The following is a 7,671-nucleotide window of genomic DNA, read 5'->3' as shown; positions in this document are numbered from 1 at the left end:
TGCTTCAGGCTGGCTATATAAGCCGCAACTGTCTCCTCCACAGCTCTGATTTTTTAATTGAATTTAAATCTTTGTATGGTCACTGGAGGCCTGGGTTGGGAATGAGTTTCACTAAATCATCAAAACATTTGGAGTCTGGGGCACTGGGCACCAACAGATTTCGAATTAATCAATTGTCTTACTCCGACACGTGGACAGAAGGATCGCATTCCTTTTCTCCTCCCCCTACAATGTCGTTCACCTGGAAGAAGAACGTGAGATGTTCAACATAGTGAGGCCAGTCGTCCAAGGTTGGATTGAATGGCTCTACCGTTCCAAATTGTGACATCTCTTAGGGTATTAATTCGACACTCAGAAGGAAGCTTTTTTTAACTTACAACTAGCATGTGAGGTATGGCCTGATTTCGATTCTTCTGGCTTCCTTCATTTTCCTCTCTCGCTTTTTACCTTGTTTTTTCCATCATTTTTTGTGCTTTTACTCTCATCGCCAGTTTGTTGGTGCCAGTGCCCTTGGTTTGCTGGGGCTAAAGGATCCGGGTTGCACACTTTGTTCGGGATGACCGAGTCGGTACAGAGACAGAGAACATCTGGAGATCGTTGTTCAAACACATGCTGTTTATTTACAAACTAACTCTACAGCTATACTTGTATGCTCACTATATAGAACTCTTTCTTCACTCATCAGTGACTAACTCAAGGCTCTCTCACATAGAGGTGGCCTGCGCTACTCTGCTATTGGACAATAAGATCAGGTGACCTTACATGACAATACTTGTATTAAAGGTATATTACATCTCAGGTTACTACAATTACATTTTAGGTTGAGACGTACCACACAAGTTTCTGTGTCAAAGGGTTCCACTCTTTTTGAGACATAGTGCCATTAAAAATAACATCATTGAAATTAATTACTTCAATAATAAGTCATTTTTCTGATCCTGATACTTTCTCTTAGGCAAAAAAAAACAAGAACAAAGCTCTTGAGCATAATATGAATGACTTGGGGAAATGTTGATGGATATTTTGGTATCCAAAATTCTAATTATTAGCAGAAAGCTTGTGTGTAAATGTAATACTTTCAATGATCCATATCTATTTCATTGAACAGCTGGAAAACTGAGCCCATTACCTTCTAAGATGCAAACAAAATCAATCACCACTCACAGGAATTTCAAAGTTTAAATGAAAGCTGCTGATTCCAAACACAGAACAGTGGTCAAAACATCTGAGCAGATAAATGCAGATAAATATTTCTTAAATGATGTGTTCGTGTTTTAATTGTCCTTCTTTTCTTTACGCATCATCAATGATCAAACCAAAGAAGATGCAACCAGTTTATTTGTTCAATCTGCATGGTTTGAATTTAACTTGTCCTGACTGGTTAATGAGGTAAGGCAGTTAAAATGGCAGCATAGTAATTACACCCTGATCACTCCCGTGTTGCAACCGCTGCTATTTTAAAAGGGGACTATATTGGAGTCTAAAAGAGCCTCCCTGTTTCACGTGTTAAATCCCCTTTACTATGTAACTAATGATCCTATCGTAAACTTAGGATTCTGACTGCCATTTTAGGAGGGAGGTATTGTGCACTCTCCTATCAGTGCGGCAAGTTATTGAAGTGGAAAGGATCAGCAAGAGAAATTTGAAATTATTTTAATGGGGCTGTATAGTTACTCTGAGCCCCATATAAATCAGTCAGGCAGCTGCCAATCTGGAGCGTGGCCTATCAATAATGACCCGCTTGAATTAGCCATGCGACCAGGCAGAACAGCCTGGGCTTGGCCAGGAGGAATCCAGTGACCTACATCACTCTGAAATTTACAGCCACCGATTTGTAATTGGGATCACCAGCCAGTGGATCCATGAGAGAACATCAGACTGAGCAGGAGATAACTCAGCTTTGAGGGGAACAAACTAGACAGGCAATGAGTGCAGCAGAAGCAGCCAGTCATCACACACCAAGACAGCCTCCAGTCAGACACCGACACAGCCTCCCGTCAGACATTGACACAGTCTCCAGTCACAAACTGACAGAACCACTGACTGTTCGATCTTGGTCACCAGTTTGCTGGGACTTATGGATCCATGTTGCACGTCTGTTTTGGGATGCTGATTTGGCACAATAGACAGAGTTGACCAGCAGACTGTTCTTAGGTGGAACACATTCTGTTTATTTACAAAGGTACTCAACAGCTACACTTATGTGCTTTGAACTGAAACCCATACTTCACCTTGCTAACTCAGACTACTGACTACAGAGGTAGCCCGTGCTACTCCTCTCTGGGTTACATAAAATGATGTGATCTTCCTTTATAACATCCTTCTTAAATGTAAACTATACATTACATAAAGCCATAATTACCACACCCCTCCCCCTTTACTTGGAAACACATTTTACATTTACAAGTACAGTTTTGTCAAAATAGCACATTATTTACACTAGTAAGTAATTTACAAGTTCAAAACAAAAACAGAATTACCTGGAAAAACTCAGCAGGTCGGGCAGCATCGGTGGAGAAGAAATCAGTTGACGTTTTGAGTCCTCACGACCCTTCGGCAGAACTGAGTATAGTTAGAAGAGAGGTGAAATATAAGCTGGTCTAAGGTGGGGGGCGGGGGGAGAGAGAAGTTGAGGGTGGGGTGATTGTGGGGATAAGCAAGCAGTGATAGGAGCAGATAATCAAAAGATGTCACAGACAAAAGGATCAAAGAGGTGTTGAAGGTGCTGATACTATCTAAGAAAAGTACTAATTAAGAATGGAAGGCAGGATACTCAAGGTACAGCTCTAGTGGGGGTGGGGTGGAAAGACTAACAAAGTTTTAGTTTTAGATTTAAAAATAATGGAAATAGGTGGGAAAAGAAGAATCTATATAAATTATTGGAAAAAAAAGGGAGAAACGGGGTGGGGATGGGGGGAGGGGGAGTTTAAGATCTAAAGTTGTTGAATTCAATATTCAGCCCAGAAGGCTGTAAAGTGCCTAGTCGGAAGATGAGGTGCTGTTCCTCCAGTTTGCGTTGGGCTTCACTGGAACAATGCAGCAAGCCAAGGACAGACATGTGGGCAAGAGAACAGGGTGGAGTGTTAAAATGGCAAGCAACAGGGAGGTTTGGGTCTTTCTTGCGGACAGACCGCAGGTGTTCTGCAAAGCGGTCGCCCAGTTTGCGTTTGGTCTCTCCAATGTAGAGGAGACCGCATTGGGAGCAACGAATGCAGTAGACTAAGTTAGGGGAAATGCAAGTGAAATGCTGCTTCACTTGAAAGGAGTGTTTGGGCCCTTGGACGGTGAGGAGAGAGGAAGTGAAGAGGCAGGTGTTGCATCTTCTGCGTGGGCATGGGGAGGTGCCATAGGTGGGGGTTGAGGAGTAGGGGGTGATGGAGGAGTGGACCAGGGTGTCCCGGAGGGAACGATCCCTACGGAATGCCGCCGGGGGGGGTGAAGGGAAGATGTGTTTGGTGGTGGCATCAGTCTTTCTGGGGGTTTCCTTATGCATGTAGAACATCTCAGCTCTCCAACTTCAGATGCTTTGTTAGGAACCACCTTATCTGGGGTTGTCTGAACATCAGGTTCTTTGGCGGGTACCTGTAAACTCTTACTCAACTCTTGCAGGTGCATCAGACACATCTGTACTTGGTTGATTTCTCTCAACAGGAAATGTTGACCCGGCCGTGAATACTGGTGGAATCCTTTCTTGGGGATTTGTTTCTTTCTTCCTTAGATGATCCACATGTCTCCATATAACTCGGCCTTCCACCTTCACATGGTAAGATAGAAGCCCAGTCACTGCATTTATTTCACGTGGTAGCCACTTTGGCCCTTCTCCAAAGTTCTTCACGTATACCGTCTCTCCTACAGTAAACCTCCTGTCAGGACTATGCCAGTCGTGTCTAGTCTTCTGACTTCCCTGACTCCTTTCCACCTTCCCCCACTAACTTTGGCATAATTAATCTCAATCTCATTCTGAGAGGGCGTTTCATCAATAATTCTGTAGGTGTGGCACCTGTTGTTGTGTGAAGGGTGGCCCTATAATGAAAAAGAAAGGTGCTAGCTTGGTTGCTATGGAATCACCAGTTAATATCTTCATGCCTGACTTGAATGTTTGAACCACCCTTTCGGCCAGTCCATTTGAGGAAGGGTGGTACGGTGAAATTTTTACATGATACCATTGAGGCCGATAAACCGCTGAAACTCAGCACTCATAAATGCCATGCGTTATCAGATACAACCACTTCTGGTAGTCCATGAATGGCAAAACTTTGTCATAGCTTCTCAATTACAGCAGAAAACATTGGTGACTTCACCTCATATGTGCCCATCCATTTTCAGTGGGCATTAACAATGAACAGAAACATTGTACCCATGAAAGGTCCCACATAGTCAATGTGTAATTGTACCCATGGCCTTCCTGGCCACTCCCAGGGGTATAATGGAGCTGTTGAAGGTAACTTTTGCAATTGCTGATACTGTAGACAATTCTTCACTGAACTCTCTATTTCTCTAACCATCCCAGGCCACCATAGATAGCTGCATGCTTTGGTCTTCATTCGGGAAATTCCTGGGTGTGGTCTATGTAGTTCAATCAACAATGGCTATCTTCCTTTTGGAGGAACTATCACTCGTGTTCTCCACAACAACCTACCATCATGGCTGGCTATTTCATATCTTCTGTTAAAGTGCGATTCAATTTCATCAGACACATGCTCTTTTGACAAATCATGAAGCATTTGTTCTTGTATTTTTGATAAGACTAAGTCTCAACTTGTCCAGTCTCTGATCTGTCTAGCACATACCGGAGATGAATCAAGAAATTCAACAATAAAACTAGTTGGTGTGGAACTGGGACACCCTCATATCTTTCTTGTAAGGGAAATGACTCAGTGCATCAGTGTTGCAATTTGATTTCCAGGCCTATGAATAAAAGTATACTCATGTGCTGCCGGGATCAATGCAATCCTGCATTTCTTCAGCTTGTTGGGCCTTTACACACTCCTTTTCCAAAACAGGAACATTTTCAGCATCCTTTTGGAATCTCCGTGGCAAATCAATGTTGATTTCCTCAGCCAGTTTTGTTGTAATAGGCTTGGTCCTCTGCCTCTCAATACCAACACTGGCAGTTTTGCTGATTGACTTCTATAATGGACAGTAACTCTGCTTATGCCTTTTACTTGGACGTCTTCACCTGTGTAAGTTTTCAATCTGGCCACAAATTTCTTCCAAATTTAATTTATATTCACCATAATTCAGATATTTGAAGGTATGTTCACCAATCACAGTAGCGGAAGCTCCTATGTCCACTTCCATTCTAATAAGTCTGCTATTTACCTTCACAGTCTCATATATTCGTTCTGTCTTTGCAATCTTCAAATTAAGTAATGAATAAATATCTGAATTTGCTACTCCAGGCTCTTCTACATTGTAGATCTCACAGAGCTTTTCACTTCTGTTTGAAAGTCTGCTTGATTCTTCCCTTGCACTGTCTCATTAGGTGTCCATTTCGATGACAATAAAAACATTCGATTTTTTTAAACTGCCAATCATTATGAGGTTATCTGTTTCCACTTCTGTTACAACTGTTCCTTGTTTTCGCTGTTTCCGTATTTCTATTTGTCTGCTAGCAGAGGCTGCTTCCCACTTCTCAGTTAAGTCTTGCATTTTCGCGTCCTTTTTGGCTGGGCCTTCCCGCCCAATATGGAGGACGGCGTCATTTTGCGCTCCTTGTCAGGCTTTCAAATCTCTCACTGTGCCTTCCATGGCCAGTGCTATCTGTAGTGCCTCCTTAAATTCCAGATTTGTTTCAGACAGTAAATCTTCTGAATCGTGTCCTCATTCACACCACACACTAAACAATCTTTGAGCATGTCATTTAATGATCTACCAAAGTCGCAATGTTCTGCTAACTCTTTCAAATTTGCCACATAACAAGCGACTGTCTCCCCTGGGGCTCTATTTCTTGAGTTAAATTGAACTGTTGCATCATTACTGAGGGCTTTGGCTGATAATTACCCTTTGAGGTCCACCAAGTCACCAAAACATTTTGAATCTGGGGCACAGGGTCCCATCAAACGTTGAATCAGGCCGTAGGCTTTACTCCCACGTGTAGATAAGAGGATTTCTCACCTCTTCTCTTCCCCCGCAATGTTGTTTGCATGGAAAAAGAATACAAGGCATTCAATATAATGAGACCAATCATCCATGGCTGGATTGAAAGAATCAACTCTTCCAAATTGCAGCATTCTGTGAGGGGATGGCTTCGACAATTAGGAAGAAAGTTCTACTTACAGCCCGATTTTGTTTCTGTTGATTTCTTTCATTAACCCGTTCTATTCTTGAAGCCAGTTTATTGTATTTTTGCTTTTTCCTCGCATTTTTCTTGCCTTTTCCTCGTCACCAATTTGTTGGCTCCTGGTCGCCAGTTTGTTGGGACTTATGGATCCGTGTTGCACGTCTGTTTTGGGATGGCCGATTTGGCACAATAGACAGAGTTGACCAGCAGACTGTTCTTAAGTGGAACACATTCTGTTTATTTACAAAGGCACTCAGCAGCTACACTTGTGTGCGTTCAACGCAAACCCTGTCTCCATACTTCCCCTTGCTAACTCAGACTACTGACTACAGAGGTAGCATTTGATATCCCTCCATTGGTTACATAAAATCATGTGATCTTCCTTTATAGCATCCTTCTTAAAGGTGTACTACGCATTACATAAATTCACAATTACCACCTCCCGCTTTACTCGGATACACAGTCTCCAGTCACACACTGACACAGCCTCCGGTCACACACTGACACAGTCTCCAGTCACACACTGACACAGTCTCCAGTCACACACTGACACAGCCTCCAGTCACACACTGACACAGTCTCCAGTCAGACACTGACACAGTCTCCAGTCAGACACTGACACAGTCTCCAGTCACACACTGACACAGTCTCCAGTCACACACTGACACAGCCTCCAGTCACACACTGACACAGTCTCCAGTCACACACTGACACAGTCTCCAGTCAGACACTGACACAGTCTCCAGTCACACACTGACACAGTCTCCAGTCACACACTGACACAGTCTCCAGTCACACACTGACACAGTCTCCAGTCACACACTGACACAGCCTCCAGTCACACACTGACACAGTCTCCAGTCACACACTGACACAGTCTCCAGTCACACACTGACACAGCCTCCAGTCACACACTGACACAGCCTCCAGTCACACACTGACACAGTCTCCAGTCAGATGCTAACACAGTCTCCAGTCACACACTGACACAGTCTCCAGTCACACACTGACACAGCCTCCATTCTCACACTGACACAGCCTCCAGTCACACACTGACACAGCCTCCAGTCAGATGCTAACACAGTCTCCAGTCACACACTGACACAGTCCCCAGTCAGATGCTAACACAGTCTCCAGTCACACACTGACACAGCCTCCAGTCAGACACTGACACAGCCTCCGGTCACACACTGACACAGCCTCCAGTCACACACTGACACAGTCTCCAGTCAGATGCTAACACAGTCTCCAGTCAGACACTGACACAGCCTCCAGTCAGAGACTGACACAACCTCCAGTCACACACTGACACAGTCTCCAGTCACACACTGACACAGTCTCCAGTCAGAGACTGACACAGCCTCCAGTCAGATGCTAACACAGTCTCC

Source organism: Cetorhinus maximus, chromosome 7 (assembly GCF_964194155.1).
Source record: "Cetorhinus maximus chromosome 7, sCetMax3.hap1.1, whole genome shotgun sequence".
Lineage (NCBI taxonomy): Eukaryota > Metazoa > Chordata > Chondrichthyes > Lamniformes > Cetorhinidae > Cetorhinus > Cetorhinus maximus.
The sequence above is the reverse complement of the archived record's forward strand: the minus strand, read 5'-3'. Positions refer to the sequence as shown.